Consider the following 24,831-nt stretch of genomic DNA (forward strand, 5'->3'; position numbering starts at 1 on the left):
GCAGTACAGTAAAGGCAGAGATGGTCCTCAAACAGTGTGGATGTCCTCTGGCTACTTAGTCTGATAGTTTCCTGATATTGCTGGTCCATGCCTTTCGGTTTTGAAGTCTCTAGTCTTAGTTCATTTCTTTCTCCTCATAGACAAAATAAAAACAAAGAAAGATTTTAAGTAGGAACCCCTAAATTCAAAATTTAGTTCACTCCTGCACCAAAAGGCTAACTCAGGGTTACTTCTTCTGGGACTCCTTATACAGCATCTTGTGAGCTTTGTTTTAGTTTATTATTTAGTGATGGAATCTTAGTGTATAACTTAGAATACAATTTTAACAATAACCCAATAGAACTAGAAATCCTGCTTTCCTGAGACATATAGGACGACAGAGGCTAAGAACATTTCTAATAGCTAAAGTAATCTCACCAATCATTATCACTACAAAGAAGTCATCCAATGGAATCCAGGCACTGAAATTGCTGGTGACATAACTATGGGTTTTGTCTTTGGATCTTTTGATACTTTATGATCTTTCTTTTCTAGACATAGAAAGTCATGACTTGTGTTTCTGTGGAATTTCCATTCCCATCTGCACTCTGTTGGAGTGTTGGAAACAAGTGCCTCTTGTCTTCAGCATCACTGTGAGGAGGCAGACAATTTCTAAACTAAAGTGGCAAGGTTGCATTAAACAGGAAAAAGAGACAGAAAATGCAGGAGGAAAGCATAGCTTTCTTCCAATGGATTTAAGCAACGGCTTGCTCTGAGCCAAAGATGAGTGACCATCTTCCAGGGACAAGGTCAGAGTTTTAGTTGCCTTGAATGAAGTTTTCCATTGTGAAGGAGGTTACAGAACCATTCTAATCACAGACCAAGCAAAAGTCATAAAAAGTACATGCACCTGAAAGGTTAGCAAAGACAATATATAGATGAGGCACAGTAAGCACATAGGAATCTTTGCCATAGGTGTCTGATATTACTTGATGACAGTGTTAGCTTGGAAGTTACCAAATGATAGTGAGTGGTCTGCTAAATTAAAGCATCACAAAGATTTGATTTGCTAGACAAGGAATATCAGGATAGATCCAGAGGGTATTTTTTTTTTTGATATATTGTTATTGTCTATATAAACTTGAGGGTGATGAAGAGTAGGTTACAAGGAATCTGCAGTAAAGACTGAATGTTAGGATCAAAGAACAAAGAATCCACAATTAGATAGACCAACTAACAAAAATATTGTAGCACTGGGCATGTCTCAGGAGAAACATATGTGGAGCCTTTGCTGCCCAGTGACTGGGCACAGAAATATTGGTAAGGAGAAGGGAGTGGAATTGAGCAGGAAACTGATTAGAAAAATGTATCCTTAACTAATGTTAGCTTTCTATCTCAGAAAGGATTAGAGGGTCAATCATTGCAATAACTTGAGTCTCAAAAATAAATTTACAACTGACTTTGTAAATTGAGCCATAACTAGCAATTTTTAAAAGCAAAAATGTTTTAAAAAGTAAGCTAAAAAGATTATTCCTCATGGTATTGTAATTTTCTGAACATTGAGAGTTTTTATTATTATGGAAAATGACTTAGAAGATAGGAAACAGATAGCAGGGTTTTCTCAGAAAGGGGCCCAGACCTTCAAATGATATAGACATGCCAAGTCTCCATGACTGTAAGGGAGCCTGGACCTGCTCCTTGGGAGGACATTGGTCCAACAGAGTGGCAAGCCTTATTAATTACCTTCATAAAATTTCCAAGTGTCGACAGGAACAATGGGAAAGGCCTCTCCAAAATTTACTGTAAAGAAAATAGAGTCACAACTTTTTTCAAAGAACAAGTTAATGGAGAAGTCTGAGAATCTTTAACATGGGATAGTGTGTGTGGCTCTAGGGTGGATAGAGTGGCTGAGAACAGGTGATTCTTTCTGGTCTGGCTGGTGGGAGAAGAATCATCTCTTCCCTCCCTTCTGACGACATGGTCTTCCAATCTTTTTTTCAGAGATCAGTGACCACTAGGGCCAATGAAAACAAAGATACTTATGATAAAGTCTTACAGGAAAGGCAAAGTGAGATCTAGCAGTCAAGTTATGAAACATGCCACAAACATTCTTTTACAATGAAGAATTTGGGAAAGAAAATAAAAATGCACACATAGGAAAACAGGAGAGGAAAATCTATTTTGAATATTCAAGCTTACTGATTTATGACACTTTGGAGAGAGGAAGCATACCATGATATCACTGACCCTAGATTTCATCAGGTCAAAATTCCAACATTGCTTCTTTCATACACTGCAAACCAAACGTATACATCATATAAACATTCACACATAACATACACATACATATATACACACCACACATATGCATACACCATGCATATTCCAGAGCTCGAACACACATACACACATCACATATTCATATAAATACACCTTCCCTCACATTCACACACAGCACAAAACATACTACTTGCATAAACACTGCTATGCTCTGATTCTGAGGGAAACCCAGAAAAACTCAAGAATTGCTAAATCTACTGCAATTTTGCAAAAGAATCCTGACTCAGATCACAACTCCCCCCCCCCCACACACACACATAATGTAGGTTTGGTGTGTGACTCCCAGCTTGGGTGCTTTAAAACTTATATACAAAGCAGTTAGAAAAATTTTGAATGCTTATGGTGAAGGAAAGGGGAGGCTGGTTAGTTAAGTCATAATTCAGACACGATACCATTTGGTAGGGCAGAACTCCGAAGGTGGGAGGGGGATTAAAGATTGTCTTTTGAGGGGCTATCAGGAGCTAATTTTATGGCTGGCCATAACTGTCTGTGACATCTGATAACCTCTCTTCTATGATTTAAGCGTGGGACCCCAATCTCCTTTCAACCAAGGCACCAGCTGCACTTGGTTATCTAGTAGAGTGCTGGCTTGGTGCCACTGAAGCTGAGGAGTTTTTGTCATTTGCCTGAGTTTTGGCTGACACTCATGCATCCCTGAGTCTTCTCAGAGTGGGTAGGGAGATGGAATGAACAGCTGCATTTGCTGCAAGGGGGGAGGTAGAACAGGGCTTCTGAGGGGCAATGCAGAGGCAAGCCAGCAAAAGCAAACCTTAAAGCACTTGCTGTGGGAAAAAGCCTAGGGAGAAGGGCGACTTTTGCAGAAGAATGCAGCAGCAAGCCACTTTTGAACCTCAACACCACACATCAAACACTGCTTACACATATGTACGTATATATCACATGTATGTGTGAGAAATAAAAGGGGGCCTGGGGAAAGAGGGGGGAGGAAGGACCCACATCTGGCCAGAGTTTCACCTATGTTCTGGACAGGAGGACATGGGAGGGCTGCTAGATGCTTTCCACTCAGCCCCGGGTAGGCATCCAAGCCTCTGACCCACTGGACAAGGGTTGGACAAGGGGCAGCGCAACCTCGGGGCCCCAGGGCCATACCCTGTAGCCCCAGGTTTATGGGAGAGAGGGAAGAGGGAAGAGGAAAGAGAGGTTCCCATGCATGTGAGAGTGAGCACAGCCTTGCTGAGCAAAGACTGTCTATGGTTTTAGAGCCTTATTGTAGAAATGCAGGGGGGAAAAGAGAAGGTAGAAAGAGAGAGAGGGAGAGAGAGAGAGAGAAACTGGAGGGGAAAGAGAGAGAGACTGGAGGGGAGAGAGAGAGACTGGAGGGGAGAGAGAGAGAGAGAGAGAGAGAGAGAGAGAGAGAGAGAGCTAGAGAGAAAGAGAGAGTAAGAGGGAGAGAGTGAGAAGAGAGAAGAGCAAGAAAACAAAGGACTGAGAGGAGTGAGAGAGCAAGGAGGGGCCAAACAGCCCCTTTTAAAGTGAGCTGTTATCTTTTCTGTTGCTAGGGAACTGGGGAGGAGTGTAGCCTCAAGGTCAGAAGCTTGGGACATTACCAATGTGAGTTCTAGCCATGCTTCTCTTGTGGGGGCTGTGGGGGGCGGTAACTTAGACAGGAGCCAGAGTTCCAGGAGACATGAGAGAACTTCTTCCGTCCCATGTTGGTAAATTATGACTACCGGGTCCCGGGGTTCAGCATCTCAGCTTGACTGGAGACCAGCCTGTCTGTTCATAGCTCAATGCCCTACACATGTATATCACATACCACAAACCACACATACATACAAACACATCTCCTGCCACATACTTACAAATATCACACACACACCTGCACCACCACACTACACACATACAACCCATTTGTTTCACATACTATATACTCACACCATGCTTATTTTAATCACTAACACACACACCATATAACACTGCAAACTGCACAAACTCTCCTTGTGAGCCTCCCCACAGTACTGTCTGCTCCAGGTCATGCTGATTTTTTTTCCAGTTCATCTAATCCATGGAGACCCCTCAACCCTCAGCTCCAGCTCAGAGGCCATCCTAGGCTCTCTTTCTCTTTCAGGCATCTTTCTTAGTATCTCTGTATAAGATATGTCTCTCTATGTTTCCTGTTCATGTCACAGTTAAATGTTCCTTCAAGGAAATGCCTTTCCCTTTATATAACTTTCTTAGTTACTTGGTTCATGTAGGCATCTGAACTCCAAGCCCAGGTAAATCTGATTCTGTCCCCACAGTTCCAAGCATTATCCAGTTTGAAAGTTTCTTTCACCACTGTCCCATAGATGGAAACAGCTATATCACTGAATATGTAATGTTTTCAGCAAGGTCATAAACCTAAGTAAGAAAAATATCTAATCAAAGTTGAATATCAGAATAGATTTCCTGTAAACATGATTCAGTTTTATTGGTCATTGGTTATACTCTACATAGACAAATGTTATATGACAATTCATAATTAGAATCTCCAGAGCACAAGCTTTTGTGCTAAAGTGCAGACATACCAAGTATACAAGTTAATATAGCTGGCTTGTCACTTTTTAAGGACTCTCACAACATCTTTAATATCAGGAAAGAAATACAAACACAATATGTAACTTTTCAAGATGCCTCAACAGGCAAAAGAATATGTTCTTACAAACCAGCCTTCTACTCTTGAAGAAAGAAGATGAGGTGTTCTACTGAAGGAGCTTGGAGTGGTTGGAATACACTATTCAGACCCTGTGACAGGTTGAGAAGAAAAGAGCAAGATTTTTGAAGGCTTTCCCTCTATCACCCTTCATAATGTTAAATTCACCTTTTATTTTCCACTTTAACAACTAAAGATGTTATCAGTTACTCTGAGCTCACACAAAGGGAATACTGAGCTTGGTGATACTAATAAAACGCTACAGTTGTGACAAGAGTTAATTGCATAGTAATCACACAATTACCAATGTATATTACACTGATGTTACCAGAGAATGGAAGAGAGCTAGGATTTTGTGCATCATGTATGGCAGGAGATGACAATATAATGACTCTAATAATATTATATAAATAATGCTGGGTAGTGTGTGGCATTTGCATGAATGAGGTGAGGTTTTGACATAAATAAAGGGGAATAAAAATAATAAAAGCTTTATTAAGTACTCTAGTCCCTGATCGAAAGGAGACCCTATAACAATGATCAAGTCTTTAGCTTTAAATTTATTTTATGTCTTTATATTCCAAATCCCTGGACACAAAATTATTCTATTACTTTGTTATTTTATTTTGAGACATATAACACTGGCTAGATAATGATTATTTGAGCTTAATTCTCCCACCTCTACCTCCTACGTGCTGGCTTTACAGGCAAACTTTAGCATGCACTGTCTTGGCTGGTAGATACATTTAGTAAACTGAACTTATTATTACAAAGTAAAAATAGTTATATTACTTCTAAGCACAAGCATCAATTTGATTTTAATTCTCTGTAGACATAACTGCATTCTAAAACATATCCTTATATTTCCAGATAAGTATAGCTCTTATCTCTCATCAAAAATATTCTCTTAGCCAGGCGTGGTGGTGCACTCGGGAGGTAGAGGCAGGCAGATTTCTGAGTTTGAGGCCAGCTTGGTCTACAAAGTGAGTTCCAGGACAGCCAGGGATATACAGAGAAACCCTGTCTCAAAAAAAAAAATTCTCTTTACAGCAATTAGAGGCCATTACAGAAACCACAACAGATAATAATGCATAGATCAATAAATTACATAAGTCCAGCCCCAAATGATACATCACAACACATACTCTGTACCTAACACTCATGAAACATCTTGGGAGAGGTGCAAATAGCTTCTAAGAACCAGTAAACCAGGATATCTGCCTAAGGAAACTCTGCCCATAATACTTCAATATTACATGAGCCTACCCCTAGACAAAGAACTACAGGCAACTAAAAAACTGCTGAGAGGAAAGTTAACCTCATGTTTACTATGTCCCTGCCATAGCTTCCTGAAGGCCAGGATGATGGCTCTCTACTATCCCACATAGCTCTATGCTATACCTTATAACTATTAGCAGAGTAGGTTGGTTTATGTCAGCATTGAATTAATATGTGAGTTACATGATGTGGCTATATGTCAGATATAAGGTCACCAGGTAAGAGGATATGTTATATCACTTCCAGCTCCATTCTCTTATATGACCATCATAGTAGACAGTGTTTATCATAATAAGGGTTTGTTTAAAATGTTTGACCTAAATGTTATCATGCAGTGCATAACTGTTTTCCTTGCTGGTTGACAGTGTCTTCTCTCTCATTGTCCTTCCATAGGGTGAGTACAAGTTAACAGTAGTGAGAGAGTGCATCTTTCTTGGCAGACATTTCTGGTCACATCTTTCTTTCTTTCTTTCTTTCTTTCTTTCTTTCTTTCTTTCTTTCTTTCTTTCTTTCTTTTTCTTTTTTCTTTTTTTTTTTTTTTTCGTTTTGGCGAATACTTTAGCAATCCCCTTATGCCAGGGACTGTCTATCCCATGCATATGCACTAGAACTGAGGTCATATTACCAACCCAGGCAGGATAAGAAATAGTTATTTTTAGATTCTGGATTGAAATACTATGATCTTCTAACTCTGTACCTTTACCTTACATGCTCTGATTCTCTTCCCTCTCAGATTAGATATCAGCACTTTTTAAATTTTTTGCTTGTAGCATCTTCTCAAAAATAGCTGGTGGCAATAATCATTATTAATAATGTTTGACTTTTAAATGTGTTTCCTAGAGTTGAACTTAACTATGTATGGAGTACTGTCAGTACTATCAGCAGTTTACCAAGTATTTTCCTGACACAATTCCATATATTCTTGTTTTGGGACCCAGCTTTCCTAACCACATATCACCCATGTCCTTTAACTCTTCTCACGTGCTTCAAAGGGTTTAACATCTTTGAAAGGAGTACCTAACATTTTCTGTTAAAATTGGATATCTTAATGTGGGAGTGGTAGCTCATATACCTAATCCTAGCATACTTGCAACTAAGGCTCGAAATTTGTCGTGTCTAAGGTCAACCTGGGCTAAGTTGTGACTTTCAGGCTAACCTGGGCTATATTGTGAAATTCCACTTCAAAGACAAAACAAAAGAAAACAAAACAGCTGTCTCATGTAACACTATCAAACAAAGTCACATGTTTTAGGTTTGAAATAGAGTTTCTTTTTCTCTCTTATGAAAATATCCCTAGCAAAGGAGGAGGAAACTCTTCAATACTTCACTTATTTTTGCAACCCAAGGAATATGACACCCACTAGTTGGATCATAATTATATGTTCCAAGTTTCTGCAAACCAATTAGCCAATTCTGCAGAAGCTCCACAAAGTCACCACTGAAACAATCAGGTGCAAATAGGACCTATCTCAGTTAATACAGAATCTTTGTTTTGTTTTCCTAAATAACCATTGAGTTTCTAATTTTTTCTGTGGTATATTAATATAGTGTGAACAAAGACTGTCAGGAGGAATAAAAAATACCAAATGTGTATGGAGAAGGAATTGACTGTTTATGAACAAAGCACTGGAATTTAAAAAGGGGATTGCGATAGGTATGTAGCTCAATGGTAGAACACTCAGGTTTTGTGCAACAGACCACTGGATTCCATTTCCTAGTAATATGAGAGGAAATAAAAGTTTTGCTGGAGGAGGATTTTTGGAAATGATGAATATAAATTACTTGTGAAAATAGTATTTACAACTTGATTAGTAACCAAAATTTCTGTAATAATGACAAAAAAAGCTTTAAGTTTGAAAATAAATTAAAGAACCAACTAACATTTATTAATTAATTAATTAATTAATTAATTAATTAATTTATTTATATATCCATTCATTCTTTGGTAAGGATGCATGGAATTGCCAGAAAGCATGAGAAAAATCTTAGGCAAGGATCATTGCTATAACATTGTTGGAAGAAAGAAGAAATATAGACAAAAGAATGTTAGGAAGATTAAATATTGACTTTTGTAGGCTAAATATAAGGATCGAACATGTTCTTGTTGGATTTACCAATGAGGAGCCACTCAGGCCTTTTTTGGAAAGCCTGAGTCTGTGAAGTAGAACCAAATAAAGCTGGATCATGATCGGTGGAGGAGTAAATGGAAGATGCCTATAGGTGCACACACAGAGCTTTGCCTACTAAATCTTGAGTACAGAGGATACAAAACAAGGTAACACCAGAAGGGGGGGGGGGGGCAACACAGAGACAGCAAATTTTATTCTTGCTTTTTAAACACTTTTTGGTTTGTTGGTAAGACTTGAACTTATTTATAGCCCTCAGGGAATTTGCTAATGAAGAGAGCATTTGAAGATATAAGAAACAGAAATAATTGATAGAACAAGGTCAAGTATGGAAGGAGAGACAGTATCAAGAACACCAGTGGAAGGATTAACCTTAAACAGACTCTGAATTTTTTCTTCCTGTGAAAGCATCAATATCTCCTCCAGCAAAGAAGGTACACTTAAATCTACATGGATACCCAGGAGAGATACAAAGAGTTTGAATGCTGTAGTCTTTCCTTTTATCTGCTGTCTGATCTTGCTAGGAGGGAGTGAGAATATCAGGAAGGCAGAACTGATGGCTTGACCCAGGAATATTAAACCAAGACAGGAATCCTAAGCTGCTCTCCACTTTGGAAGGCAGAATCTATTGTTAAATAAAATCCTGCAAAGCACATTGCTTTCTAATAGCCAATGTTTTTAATAAGTTTTGAAACAAAACTAACAAACAAAATACCTTTTGTCATTAACTGTTCTTTCACCTACCATTTCAAAACCTATCAGTATCCCTCCAAGCAAGATGGAATCCCAAGGCATAGGTAATAAACTCAAATTTATCAAGTGGTAATTACAGTTAAGATTTTTTCGATGTGTAACCTGCTTATATTTATAAAAAAACTGTTCTTTAAAAAGGATGTTTATCTTGCATATAGGATAGAAAACTTTGTTTTAAATATATACTCATTTGAAAATGAAGAATGAAATTAAAAAGAAGCAATAAGAAAAAGTAAATGAGCTGAATTCAAGGATAAATTTTTGTCACCTCAATATTTTCAAGATCAGTGTTATCACAAATAAATGGAAGCAGAAGTGGGCATGGGCTATAGGACTAATCTATGATAAAAATTATATTGTGCTTGTCAAAGATTGTACTGACATATAGGCTGACTGAATATATCATTTGCTTTTTACAATATGTATAATTAATATTAGATTTTACAAAGAACTTACATTAACTGTTTTAAAAGTTGGGTATCCAAGACTTTGCACACTGTGTGCCTTAAGCAGATGTTTCTGTTTGAACATGAAGTCTCTGTTTTCTCCCATAACTTGACTTGCAATGATCAGTCTTTGGTTTTTTTGCTCCATGGGAGGCAGGATGACATAGAAGAGTCTAGCAGGTCTTGGTCTGGAAGCTCACCAGCTCTGGGATTCCCAGCATTAGCTCTCAGGGACTTCACCTATAAAATGGTGTTAATGATACAAATTTTCTAGGGATGTTGAATTCTGTGCACTTTCTACATGTACTATTATTTTATGATGTGAGTTTTAGAAAAACAAGTTGTCATATCAACTGGGCTTGAACCAGCTTTGATATTTATTAAGGTCAAATTTTGGAGGAATATAATACAACATGACATAACAAGTCATGTTGAGATTGGTGGTTCACACCTGTAATCCCAGACCCAAGAGGTTGAGATAGGAAAACTGTCAAGCCCAAGGTCAATCTTGGCTATTTCTTAAATTCAAGGTGAGCCTTGTAAATGAAGTTAAATTATGTCTCAAACAGCAAACAAGCTATTGTGTTGCTGGTTTATGTCTATTATCACAGTATTATAGAGACTGAGGTAGGTAGATCACCATGAGTTCCATCCCTTCTTGAATTACAAGTATGAAGACCCAGTAAAAAAAACAACAAAAAGAAAAAAATTCATAAATGAAATGAAACCAATTTTTCTCAAAATAGCAGTGGTGGAGGCGATGGTTTAGTGTACGCAATTTATAAATTCAAACAGAAAGTACCAATCAGTTTTCTTTTAAAAGTTCCATATAAACAGGACTGAAATGAATATAATAAAAAAAAGCTAGATACTTCGAAAGCTACATGATGAACATACATGGAAAAAAAAGTGGTGCAATAATAAATCGTTTTATCTGAGCCATGAAACATTAATGGTTTCTAAAGAAAGAAAGAGCTGGAGGGAAAATAATTACTACACTGTAAGGCCCCTCACATCCTCACCTGTTTCCTTTGTTTTAGCTTGATGATGATGATGATGATGATGATGATGATGATGATGATGATGATGATTAGACTTGATGTGTTAAAAACTGAAGACAGCCAAATGAAGCATTAATTTCTGGAGTATGCAGTTTCTCACATATCCACTAGATGGCAGGTATGGGACTTGGAATACCTGGCATATTCACATTTGCAACAATTTTAGATGAGAAAAGCCACTGGGATAAAAGTAGGAACATTTTTTAAACAATTCCCTTCCTTTTCCTCAGATCTATCCCCTCCTCTTACATGCAATTGCTTATTTTTCCTTTAAAGAAAAAGTAAGGGAAAAAAAAAACATTAAAACTGGTAAAAGTGAGTACGATTTCAAATAAGGCATTTAAGTTCTATGTTGAATTATACTGTTAAAAAAGGAACAGCCTTGAGTGTTCAGTTCCTTTAGGAAAACAGAGAAACCACAATCCAGCAACAAACACTTAAACCACTTGTTCTCCTGGGGAATATTCCAAGTGTCACCCTCCCTCTACCTACCTTCCTTCCTTCCTTCCTTCCTTCCTTCCTTTTTCTTTTTTTCCTCACGACATATACAGTCCAAACTAGTGTGTTGCCTCAGTGTATGCTTGGTGATTTAATTTTCTCACAGTTGAAGGCAAAGGAACTGAGATTTTGCAGAGTGTGTGCCTGTTCAATAAGGAGGCAAGGCTGTAGAAATGTAAAGGGCCAATCCTGTTACAGAGGGTCTCATTGTAGAGAAGGGTGTGTTCTGCAAAGACAAACAGGTCTTGAAGATAGTTGCCAAGGGCACCAAATACATCTTTGCATTACACCTTGAACTAGTGTGCTCATATCACCTCTTTTATTGCATGCACCATAAATGACTATAAAAGTTTGCAAATCTTTCAGAGACCTTGGCAATCAATACTTCAACAGGAAATTTACAAAGAGGAGGGGGAGGGGTCCATCCTAGTAATTTGCTTTTTTGGCACAATAACTGTGTGCTGACACTGAGAATTATTAAGTGTTCGATTTTCAGTGTCTCTATCAGATGCATAACGCAGTCAGAGTGTTTTCAATTTAGATGCACAACTTGAAATCTGGGCTTTGCATTTTTATGAACAGGTGGAAGTGTGTTGGAAGCAGTCTGGTGCTCTTTCTCATATAGAGTGGTCCTCCTGAGCTCTGGCTTGAGTGCCAATAATAAAGTCATTTTAATCTGGGTCAGAGCAGAGTCCAGTTGGATGACAAGTTAGTCCCTAATGTGATGATACATTTCGTTTTAATGCTTTAAAGTCTCTGATCCATCTGACCACTCAAAGGTCTAGAAAAATATCTGCTTCATTTTTATTTTGGGTTGGATGATGAGAGAGAGAGCTAAAGAGTCAGTATGCCTAGATTTAACCTATTTGGTGTATTAATTTTCTTTCCCTGCTTTCCTCTCTCCTCTTTTCATCCTCCTCCCTTTCTTTCTTCTCTTGTTACTGAAATCATGGAAAGATGGGGACTAGGTGTAAACCTTGACCAGACAAACAGCAGGTGAGGGGACCTGAGATGAAAAACACGGTTGCTACTGCCTCGGGTCCAGGGACCAAACTCTGTAGGTCACTGTCCAGAGTCAGCAAAAATGAACTGGCCCCATGCTGGCTACCCTTAGGCTGCACTAGGGAACTACAGGATTGTGGATCCCCTAAGAGTTACCCTGAACGCCAGAGAAAGCATGGTGTATGGGTCCTGCAATTCAGACCATGGTGCTGGTGCTGCACTGACTCCCATTCTCACCTTGCAGCCCTACCATTCTCTTCAGCCCCCAAACCCAGTGAACTGAGTCTTGTCCTTCCCTACCAATGCACAAAACATTCAAGGGTCTCCAGGGTGTTTTAAAAGTATGAGCAGAGGCAGTTTTATCCTGTACTTTGCCCAGGATACAAACACAGCTTCCTCAGTGGAGTGTCTTTTCAAACCCAGCACAGCTCTGGTCTAATTCCAGCACATATCTTTTACAGGCAAGTATCTTTTAAAATGTTACTAGGCTTTGCCCAGATTTAGAGGGTGGAGGAGTGTGTGTGTGTGTGTGTGTGTGCATATATTTTTGAGCTTCATACTTTTTCTTTGAATGTCCTCCTCCAATCCTATTCACTGCCCCAGAGCGCGCCCCAGCAGCCAATTGAGGCCTGGGAACCACAGAAAGCTCTCAGAAGATCACGGGTTTTTTTTTGTTTTTTTTTTTGTTTTTTTTTTTTTAGATTTATTTATTTATTATATGTAATTACACTGTAGCTGTCTTCAGACACTAGAGAAGAGGGCGTCAGATCTTGTTACAGATGGTTATGACCCACCATGTGGTTGCTGGGATTTGAACTCCGGACCTTTGGAAGAGCAGTCGGGTGCTCTTACCCACTGAGCCATCTCACCAGCCCCGATCACGGTTTTTAATATGGCCAATCAAGGTGGAGGTAGTATCAGCTGGCCCCGTCAGGATCAGATGTCTGTGATACCATCACGTGATACGAAGTTTTTAAATTCGCTGCCAAAGGTGGGTTTGGATTTGCCCCCAGTGGCAAGCTACAGAAGCTTGGAGTCCAGGGAACCAAAGGGAACAGGTCTCATGTTTCTTCTACTTTTGGTGCTCACAAAAAGACCACACCCCACTCTGCAACACTGGCATGTCAGCAGGCTCCCATGGAGAGCATACCGTTCTATAAATAGGTGCATCGGAACTGTTCTTGGCAAAATAGACTTTTTAGATAATCAGCATAGAGTTGGGAAATAGAGTGGAATAAAGGAAAAAAAATAGGTTCAGGCTGAAGGAGATCGTTGATTAGAAAGTGAAGTTGACAAGGGTTTTGAAGCCACATTTTGAATGTTCAGAGGACTGCCAGGTCTGGACTCAATCAGAAAAGATGCACCTAACCCTCTTGGGGCCCCATGGAGTGGGGTGTCCTAGTGAGGTCAGGGGTCGGAGTATCCTCTCATAGACAGGGCGAGAGGTGTGGGAGGATCGCTAGGGGGATAAAGTCTGGACTGTAAAAAATGATTAAAGAATAAATTTTAAAGGCGGGGGGCAGAGGAGACATAAATATGCTTATATAAATTTCCTCCTGCCATTAGGTAGCAAAATTAAGCTTCATGTATCTTCCAAGAACCTTTTCCTGAAACAGTCTTTGAATGATATCTTCCTGCTCTCTGTAGGCCCATACCCCACCAAAGCAGAGCATCAGGGAACAGCTCTGCAGAATAGTTTTCACCTTCAGCAACTAAAACCATGCCATGGAGAATCATAATAAAGAAGGTTCAGTAACAATTACTAAACTACTTGATAGTCTCTGGTTCTCTCCTTTGGCTTTACCTGGTAAAACTTCCAAGCCCCGGAGCAAGGGCGACCTCGTCACCTTCTTTTTACCTGGTAACAGCTTGCATTCATACATTTCTCAAAAACCACTCCCTTAATGTTCTTACCCAAAAAGTTGTGCCTGTTCAGTGGATTTTCCACTGAAAGTAATCCAATAATTCTGCACACACTTTCCCTCCTGAGTACTGGTCTTAGATGTGTTTATTTTCATTAGTAAAAGCTGTTGATTCAGTTCTCTGGCCAAGGTTCTACAAATTGGCAACATACCTTTTGAACAGATCCCTAGTTTATTTCTTGGTATATCAGAGAAAGATTCTACCACACAGCAAGCAGGCATTGGTCATGCAAAACCAAACCTACTGATATTGTCGATCCACAGTTAAATAAAGAGTCCTTTCAAGTCCAACAATATGTCCTTGCTGGAAGCAATAGAGTGTCAAATCTTAGCTTTTGTGAAGGGAAAGGGAAAAGCTTATCTGCAAAGTTTCAAGGTGTATGCTAATTTATGCTAATTATAATTTACATTTTAGCATTGTATTAGACAATTTTCACTCACCATCCGAACAGCTGAAAGAAACATTTTTTTTCTTTTTTTTTTTTTTTAGACAGTGTCCACAGAGAGTAAAGGGATTTTTTTAGACAATGTCCACAGAGGGGCTATAAACAGCACACCTGTGGGAGATTAGCATAATCAGTCTCATTAAATCCTACTCTACTGCTCTCCCAAACACTGGCAGACCTGGACAGAAGCCACTTTCCTCACATTGTTTGCAAGGTCTCATGGGCAGTGAGTACCCAAAGAATGTGTTTTGCTCTGGAAAGTCCATTTAAGGAAAACTGTATGTGACATGTCTCCTTTGTTCTGATTTCTAAAACAGGTAACATCTTGTTTTTAAAAGACCCTTTCAACAAGATATTCAAAAGGAGAAAACTGAGAAATTTTAGAAATCCCATCTAAAAAGAAAAAAAGAAAAAGAAAAACAAACCTCCACACACCTAGTTCTTTGATCTCTTTGGCATTATTACAATACCAAAATAACAGCCAACCCCTGCTTAGAAAAGCAGAAAACCTTGTGGATTAGGTAACTGTTAACTGTACCTGAAGCCTATCATTCCTGAAAACAGGATGTTAAACTAAGGAGATTTAAAAAGAATCACAAATCTGTCCGTTCCTGTCACAAACTCCTGGCCAAGCTGACCCACAGGTGTTTCGGATATCATTTCATAAGGAAGAAGGTTCTAGAAGGGTATGAGACAGAGAGAGAAGCTTTTCATCTGATGCATATGTAAAAAGATACTTATTTACTAGAAACCACAGGCATATCTGCAAGAGGAATAAAAAGCCTTCTTCCTTCCCGGCCCAGAACTCTTGCAGAACAGAGCACCCAGAAGGATCACAGGCCCAAAGTGCAATTTAAAGAAGTGGTCCTCTGGTCCCTAAAGGTGCAGCTGCAGTCCTGCCCCCAGGAACCCATTTAATTCCCTTGAATGATACTTCTGCCCTTTATCTGGACCTCTTGGGCAATGACTTAGATTCACATCATAGGATCACAGGCTTCTCCCTGTCCCTTGCTCTAAAACATTTCTTAGCCTGAATAAATGCAGCGACGACCAGACTGGCTCCGAGGGGAGGGGAAGGTCTTTGGTTTCAGACGTGCAGCTCAGCTCAATCTGGCCTGGTTCACAGGGCCAGAGAGATGGGGAGCGACCTGCTCAAGCTGGAGGCTTCAAGCCAAGGGGGTCTTCGCCTTGCTGGAGGTCAGAATGAGGCGTGTTACAGTCACTGAGGAATGGCTGCGAAGAGCCCCTGCGGTCCAAGCCCAAAGTCTCTGAAAGTAGGTGGCCCGGGATCCCTAGGACTGGAGAACCGGGAAATGATTGCGCCCTGGGCGGAGGCTGCCTTGCTGCTTTCAGTTTTCATTGAGGCTCGCTAGTTACTATTTAACATCCCCACCCACGATTCAGTTTGTTTAGTAAATTGACCTCACTGTGAGAGTCAGGCCCCGGACCTGTCGCCATTGAGCAAAGCTAATATTCTTCCCCTGGCATATGGTTCACCAAAATTTTTGCTAGAGATCCAGGAAAATAAACAAACAAAACAACAAAATTCCAGTGGCAACTTGGAGCCCCACCCAACTTCCAGGCTGCCTGAAAACTTCTTGGCTCCCCGGAAGGTACACTGCTGGATACCGCTGTCACTGTTAGGACATATGGGGACCTGCTACTGAGATGTGGTGCAAGCCTTGCAGCTGACTGCGACGCTGGAGCTCCATTGCCACTGGCAGGGGTGAGTCGCTCCGCCTGCGCCCAGAACCCACAAATGACCCACTCTACACCAGGATGCTGTTCTGCATGGGGGAGTCTCAGTTCCCCCAAGAAGGTGGCTGAGAGGCTGAGCACCCTGACCTCTTGGCCAGAAAAAAGACTGGAGGCTGCTGGAGGTTGAGAATGTTCAAGCCCTTGGAAAAGAAAAATAGAACAGGCTCTGCATTTGTTTGGGTGGTTGGAAAGCTTTGGTGGCTATTGCTGGTCACATGATTCCAAGATCTGTTGGTAGTGGTGAGGGGTTCACTCAAAGTTTGAGGTAGGGAGGCTGAGTCCAAGCTAGTACGTGTGTGTGACTGGACATTAAATGACTACAGAGGAATGATGTTTGGTGCTTGGTGCAGAAGCATCACCCCTATGACCTTTACTCAAGTTTGCTCCCCTATACTCTTTCAGACATTCAGGGATTAGGCACCTTATAGTAGCTGCTGGTGATGATTGTATATGCTAGTCAGTTTCTTTTGGAAGACTTGACCTATTGGATGTTGAGTTAAACCACGTTTGAATTAAGTTGAAGTCATTCAGTGTCTAATGGCAATAAATAGATATGTGATAAGACCTTAGAAGTGTCTATGATGATCCCAACTTGAGGGAATGTGTGTTTAAGGAACTAAATATGTTTACATATTCTTTACAATATGCAAAACAATCTCAGTTTTCATCTCAGGACAAGGGTTAGAGCTCAAAGCTTTGAGGGATATTCTGTAAATAGAAAACTTCAGTGATGTTGAATTTCCTGTTTGAGCTTTAGTTACTTTATCCTCGACAACTTATTTTACAGGTGACTCGTTTCTTTTCACAAGGATGTACTATTCCTCCACCTTGGCAATTCCGTTTGTTCATAATCATCTTCCTGCTCCACCCTTCAGGAGGCTCCCTTGGATCTCACACTTCTGACTCAGGCTACCTGATTTCCTGTGTCTGAAGCCCTTGACCAACTCAATGTTGCATTCCCTTGGTTGCACTGGGAATTGCTTTATTAGCTTTTCAAAGCATGATGGAAATTGGTAGCAATTGGTTTTCTCCTTGCTGGTCTTCTTCCTCTTCGTTTTTGGGTCTACAAATATGGGGATGTTCTCAGCAAGCTTTAGGAAGATACAACCCTTAACCAAATTGTCACTGTAAAGATTTTCAAGAGATATTTTATGTTACAATTTTCGCTATAAGCTTATGGGCTAGCGCAAAATAATTTTAGGGATTGTTATGGTTTGTAAATACTCAGCATGCAAATAATAACTATATTCTGAGTTCTCCAATTTTAAACTTCAAAATAGACAAGCAATTTTTTAACAAGAGAATGGAAGTATCTTAAACATTGGCATATATAGTGTTGTGAATCCAGTAAGTATTCATTACTTTCAAAGTATTCATTATTTTCAAGATCTTTGTTATTTCTATAAATTCCAGAATTAATTCTAGTTTGTGAAGCATCACGTAAATTACAGTAAAATATAAAGAGGATGCCCTTCTCCTTGTGTGTGGAGTCCTTGTTGACCTTTGGGTGTATGTCTTCACCATGTACAGCTCATGAATGTTTAATGGATATTAAAGTTCCTACTCTAACTTTGTCTGTGGTAGGCCCACTGGATATCAAGTATTAAAATGTTGATACTGTAGTTGAAAACTGATTCTCAGTTTGGAGTAATCTCTTAGTAATTTGGAGTAATCTCTTAGTAATTGGAGTAATCTCTTAGTAATTGGAGTAATCTCTTAGTAATTGGAGTAATATTATGAGAAGGCTACAAACCTTCCCTGGGTTGGTAATATCAGAATTTTCAACGTTTTGCTTTCCAGTTGTAAAAAATGCTGTCATGGGGCTGGGGATATAGCTTGGTGGTAGAACACTTGCCTAGCTTATCCTGTGCTCCCAACATCACCACAGTGTTTTAAGATCCTAATAGGTGCTCCAGTATTTATTACCCTTTGTCCAGGGATGGCTGCACAGACTGGTTCTGGTAAGGCATTGGTGGCCTCACAGTAGTTTTGATCTGTGTAGCTATTGATTAAAATGCTTGGCATCTTTCTTTCTTTTTCTTTCTTCCTCCCTTTCTTTCTTTCTTCTTTTCCTTTTTTCTCATTAAATTTTCTTTTATTTATTTATTTATTTATTTATTTATTTTCTTATTGAATATTTTCTTTATTTACAGTTCAAATGTTATTCCATTTCCTGGTCCCCCCAAAACCTCTATCCATCCCTCGTCCCCTGCTTCTATGAGGGTGTTCCCATACCCTCCCTCCCATCACATCCTTGTGTTTGAATTCCCCTACACTGGGGTATCGAGCCTCTCCTCCCAATGGTGCCTGTCAAGGCCATCCTATCCTTGATTGGTGGTGTAGTCCCTGGAAGCTCTGGGTGTGGGGGACGGGGTCTGGCTGGTTGATATTGCTGTTTTTCCTATGGGGCTACAAGCCCCTTCAGCTCCACCAGTCCTTTCTCTTACTCTTACATTGGGGATTCCATTGGGGACCCTGTGTTCAGTCCAATGGTTGGCTGCAAGCATCCACCTCTGTACTTGTAAGGCTCTGGCAGAGCCTCTCAGGAAACAGCTATATCAGGCTCTTGTCTGCATGCACTTCTTGGCATCCACAATAGTGTCTGGGTTTGGTGGCTGTATGTGGAATGAATCCCCAGAGGGAGCAATCTCTGGATGGCCTTTCTTCAGTCTCTGCTCCACACTTTGTTTACTTATTTGCTCCTGTGAGTATTTTGTTCCCCTTTCTAAGAAGGACCGAAGCACTCACACTTTGGTCTTCCTTCTTCTTGAGCTTTATGTGGTCTGTGAATTATATCTTGGGTATTCCGAGTTTTTGGAATAATATCCACTTTATCAGTGAGTGCATACCAAGTGTGGTCTTTTGTGATTGGGTTACCTCACTTAGGATGATATTTTCTAGTTCCATCCATTTACCTAAGAATTTCATGAAGTCATTTATTTTAATAGCTGAGTAGTACTCCATTGTGCAAATGTACCACATTTTCTGTATCCATTCCTCTTTTGAAAGACATCTGGGTTCTTTACAGCTTCTGACTATTATATATAAGGCTGCTTTGAACATAGTGGATCATGAGTCCTTGTTATATGTTGAAGAATCTTTTGGGTACATGCTCAGGAGTGGAATAGCTGGATCTTCAGGTCCATTTTTCTGAGGATCAGACAGAATGATTTCCAGAGTGGTTGTACCAGTTTGCAATCCCACCAACAATGCAGGTGTGTTCCTCTTTCTCTACTTCCTCACCAGCATCTACTGTCACCTGAGTTTTTGATATTAGCCATTCTGATTGGTGTGAGGTAAAATGTCAGAGTTGTTTTGATTTGCATTTCCCTGATGACTAAGGATGGTGAACATTTCCTCAGGTGCTTCTCCACTATTTGGTGTTCCTCAATTGAGAACACTTTGTTTACCTTTATACCCAATTATTAAAAGGGTTATTTGATTCTCTGGAGTCTATCTTCTTGAGTTTTTTTTTATATATTGGATGCAAATCGACCCATTATCATCTCCCTTTATAAAGCTCAAGTCCAAGTGGATCAAAGACCTCCAGCTAAAACCAGATACACTGAAACTAATAGAGGAGAGCCTTGAATACAGGGGCACAGCATAAAATTTCTTGAACAGAACACCAATGGCTTATGCTCTGAGATTAAGAATCAACAAATGGGACCTCATCAACTTGCAAAGCTTCTATAAGGCAAAGGACGCTGACAATAGGACAAAACGGTAACCAACAGATTGAGAAAAGATCTTTTCCAATCCTACATCTGATAGATGATTGCCATCTTTCTAATGGAGGGTTCTCATCCTAGGATCAAATCACAATTTGAAAGAAAGGATCATAGTTATGGGCTGTGGATTCATTATCTTTGTCCATTTTTCTACTTTGCCAGTATCTTCTTTTCTTCATTTTCCTTTACTACATTTTTTTTTTGGTCCTATATTATCCTGGCCTTGAGAATGCTAAATTAATGAATAACATTGAATTTCTTCTATCACTCTAGATCTGGGACTGCAGGTATGCTCCTTCAGACACAATTTAGATTGTGTATTTGATGTAAGAACTCTACAAAGTTAGCTATCTCCTCAGTTCTTTGTTTTTACACACAAGGTAGACCAGGTTCACATGGATTTTCCTGTGCTAGGATTGCAGGAGTTATCCAGCATGCTCTACTGAATATGTATGTAACCAATTTCCCAAAGATGGGAGTCTCTAAATCTGGCATGCCAGAATGTCTTTAATAACCCTACTCCAGGATGTATAGGCAAGAAGAGCTAATCCCTTTAAATTGACGCCCTCCCCAAATACAATGAATGCCTTTTGTAATAATGGCAGAGCATGTATGTTGAGGTTATTGTTACCTGTTCTATATATTGCACCACAACATGTACTTAAATTCCATAATTTGCACCATTCCATCAAAGAATTAATTATGGGCTGAGGAGATACCTTAATTGGTAAAATGCTTGTGACACAAGCATGAGGATATGAGTTTCCCTAGAACTGGCATTGAAAAACCAGGCATGTTGGTGTCGACTCCTGTAATCTCAACACATGCAGAGATTTGTGTCATTTGTGTGCCAGTTGGTCAGTCCTAATCCATGAGCCCCAGACTGACGAGAAACCCTGTCTCAAAAACACAAGGTATACAGTGCTTGAGGAACAACACCTGTGTTTGTCCCCTTATCTATATTCATGCACATATATACATAGTGCATATATGCATTCAACGCACGTCCTCTGGAAGAACAGACACCGATCTTAATCACTGAGCAATCTCTCCAGTCCAGGCAGTTTAATATTTTCAAATTACAGATTCCACAAATTTCAGACAAAACAAAATGATGACAACCAAACAACAACCAAACACACCCTTACACATGAACTTCTGTATATAAGCACAAAAATAAACATTTAGTACAAAAACTAAACAACATATTTAAAAAGTTTTTCTGTGTGGGTAGTAACAATTGGTTATACCTCGATGCATACTTGTCACTACAAATACTTCTCTCATTGTAAAAATTATCCTCTTCTTTGTAAATTCTGCCATTCACACACATGAAGGTATGGGTAATTTACAAATATGACTTAATCTCATAGATGGACCGGTTAAGGACTCAAACACACACATGTTCACTCACACATGCACATGAACACACACATTTTGGTTAATATTGAGTTCTTAATAGATAGATGATATATTGCTCTAAGCAATTTCCATGTCTTTATAATAATCCTATGTAGTCAGTATTAATATTCCCTTCATCTCATAAACAATATAAATGAAGCAGAAAGAAGTAAGTTGAGTACAGCATTCACAGAGATCAAAGCTGGGAATTTAGGTGGCTCAGAGGCAAAATGGACCTATAAATGCTCCATGTACTCATCCAGTGCTTCAGGCTGCATGTATCTTCAAATGAGGGCTGAAACCTTGGTGCTGTAAGGCAAAGCCAGGTTCCCTTGTATTTGGTCTGGAAAGGAACTTCTAAGTCACAAGTATATTTGAAATTTAGTTCCTGGTATGTCATATGCAAAGCTCCAGGCTTACATATTTGAGTACTGATGTAAATAACTATATGATTTTGCCCATTCACTTCAAGTACACCTTAAAGAGCAGCTGTACCCAAACTTCCCATGCTATATCTTAAGACAAAGTGGTTGACTGTGATCTTTATGTGGCAGAATCAGCTGATAACATGGAGGGACACATTCTTGTGACTACCTTTAGTTCAGTCATAGTGGTTTTCTGCAGAATTCATAAGTAGCTCAAAATGTATTAGAAATGTATTGAAACTAAAGGACAAAATGAATTATAAGTTCTTGTTATTGTTTTGTTTTGTTCTGGTATTTTTCATTTTTGTTTTTTGCTTGTTTGTTTTCTATTTTAGATAAGGTTTATTTGTGTAACCCTGACTGTCAAGGAACTTGCTCTGTAGGCCATAGTGGTCTTGAACTCAGAGATCTACCTGCCTCTGCCCCCAAGTGCTGGGATTAAAGCTACCACTTCCTGTTTATTTGTAATATTTTTAAAAATATTTATATTTATTTTTTAGTTATTTGTGTACATGTGTGTGGAAGCCAGAAAAGTGTGTCAGATTCCCTGGAGCTGGAGTTACAGGTGTTATAATCCCACTGATATGGATGGTGGGGACCAAATTCTGGCCTTCTGCAAGAGCTCTTTTAACTGCTCAGCCATCTCTTTTCCTTAATTTACATTAAATCATTAAATGTCACCTATTTTTACTTGCTCTTACCTCAAAGATTGTCATAGGAATATAAACAAAGAGCATATGTCTTTAAGAATCTATGGACTCCTAGAAACTTAATCAAGTCTTCTGACTGGTGATGGATCTCCAGGGATATCTGTATAGACTGACCCTGACTTCAGAGAACCTTTGACTTTTGAGTGTGGGAGAAATTCACCCCAGCAAAGATCATGGACTTTAAATGTGTTTGGACTTTGCAAAGTCTTGTATGTAAATCTCAGTTTTGTTGAGAGCAAGTTTCTTCGAGTATTTGTACATCAGTTTAAAGAGTTGTGATGTGAGAACCATATTTGCTTACTTCCAAATTACGTGACAATCTTATATAATTAATATGAACATTTTATTTGTGGATAACATCTAGGTAGTATATCTCCATCTGCTCTGTGTTGGCTGAGAGCATCCAGATCTGGTGATTTAACTTTGAAAGCATTTGACAACTTCTATGTTTACATACTATACCTTACTTTGTAGCTTTTTTTTTGGTTGGTTGTTGTTTGGTTGTCATCATTTTGTTTTGTCTGAAATTTGTGGAATCTATAATTTGAAAATATTATACTTCCTGGGGTGGAGAGATTGCTCAGTGATTAAGAGTTGTGTCTGTTCTTCTAGAGGACCTGGGTTGAATTCCTAGCACTTATGTGGCAGCCAACAACTGTCTGTAACTCCAGCTTCAGGGGCTTTGAGATCCTAATACAGACATACATGTGAGCAAAACACCAATGGTTAAGGCTAAAAATAAGTGAATCATAAAAAATTTTAAAAATATTATTTTATTTAGACAAAATGGTCATGATTTGCAAATGAAGCTGATTCATATTAACTTAGAAACAAGTTATAGGGATAATCCTAAGTGCATAGAAGGAAAATAGAGAAAAAATATGTACTAGAAAGAAAACATAATTCTGTATCCCCACCCTCAAACATAGATAATCTACTGGGGAGGCAAACACATGCAGTAGTCAGGATGGAATCAAGGTTTGTAATTGCAATAATACTGTGGAAAAAAATGAAGCGCAAATATACATTTAGCTTGGATCACTCAGAGAAATTTCACAGAAGAACTAATTCTGTTCTCATTAGACCATGTTGGGGAAACTGAGGAAGGTGTTGGAAGCAGGTAGATTTCACCTGGAGGAGGAGACTTGTCAGAAGGCAATGTGAGGAGGAGCCCAGGCCCACAGGTCACCTATAGTGGATGTGAGTGACAACAGTTGCAGCTAGTTGGCAAGTCAAAGGGAAGTCATCAAAACATTTAAATAGGATTATGATGACTTTTTAGGTTTGCAGCATTTTGGAGTTGGGTTTTAAAAAGGGAGGTGAGAGACAGAATTCAGAGTTTGAAGCTTCACCCAGATATAAAATGTTATACCCATGACGAAGAGGCAAGGATGGTATTCAGACAGAGAGAATAGGAGTGGCAGAAGCTGCCAGAACCACATTCTCTAAGCATATGTAGTGGTCAAGTACTAAATTCTGTTTGATGTCTAGGCACCTAGTCTTTCTACTTTTCTCCTGTGCTGTTGGTACAAATAGTTGGTAGAAATACTGCAACATAATATTTGCCAAATTTGTGTGGGCCTGCCTCAGGTACAATGAATTCTTTCCTTTGATCACAGTCATTATAAATTTGTGATATTTCAGTGGTCCCATTTCTACATGGGTTCATGTTAACATTTGATCTGTTCTGTAAAGCTAAAGTTTATTTGGTCATTCAGGAAAGCTGTTTTATATTTACAGAGAGTATTGTACGCTGATTTTTGGTTAATTTTCAGCTAAGTAATTTTTATTTCCTATGAGAATTTTTACAAGTGACAATAATGTATTTTCTTAACATTGGCAGCCCAATAAGTTCTAAGGTAGCAGAGCTTTTGTGACCATGAGTTAATTTCCTAATGTGCTTATTGAAAACACAGGCCTTCCATCAGTGAACCCCTCATATTGTGACTTTTGACCATTACAAGTTCAATCCTCTCAGTTTGATATCACTTAGTTGAGGTGGAATAATTTGTCTAGTTCCTCAAATACACTATGTTACATATGGGCCATCAGATATGACATTTCTACCAGTTAGAGCACTCTGAATGAGTCACCACTGTTGTTACTTGTCTCTTTCATCCAAGGCAGTCTTCACTTAGTTTGCAAGTCTTCCATACCTTTCTTGAAATATTGCCCAAGCTCTTGCCCTACATGTCATTTTCATTGCAACTTATTCTTACTCTGCTTTGTTAATTTTTTTATTACTATCATAATTTTCTTTATTTACATTTCAAATGTTATCCCGAAAGTTCCCTATACCCCC

General features: G+C 39.2%; 1 protein-coding gene and 1 pseudogene across 1 annotated transcript in view; both read left to right on the forward strand.

The window, feature by feature from the left end:
- LOC110320147 overlaps positions 1 to 24,831 on the forward strand; it is a 75,556-nt pseudogene that overhangs the window by 20,775 nt on the left and 29,950 nt on the right.
- Hnf4g (hepatocyte nuclear factor 4 gamma) overlaps positions 15,970 to 24,831 on the forward strand; it is a 143,331-nt gene continuing 134,469 nt past the window's right edge. The window contains exon 1 of the mRNA XM_021196139.2: positions 15,970 to 16,230. The gene's annotated coding sequence lies outside the window, so the exon portion shown is untranslated. The remainder of the gene's footprint in view (positions 16,231 to 24,831) is intronic.

This window comes from Mus pahari, chromosome 4 (genome assembly GCF_900095145.1).
Source record: "Mus pahari chromosome 4, PAHARI_EIJ_v1.1, whole genome shotgun sequence".
In the NCBI taxonomy this organism is placed as follows: Eukaryota; Metazoa; Chordata; class Mammalia; order Rodentia; family Muridae; genus Mus; species Mus pahari.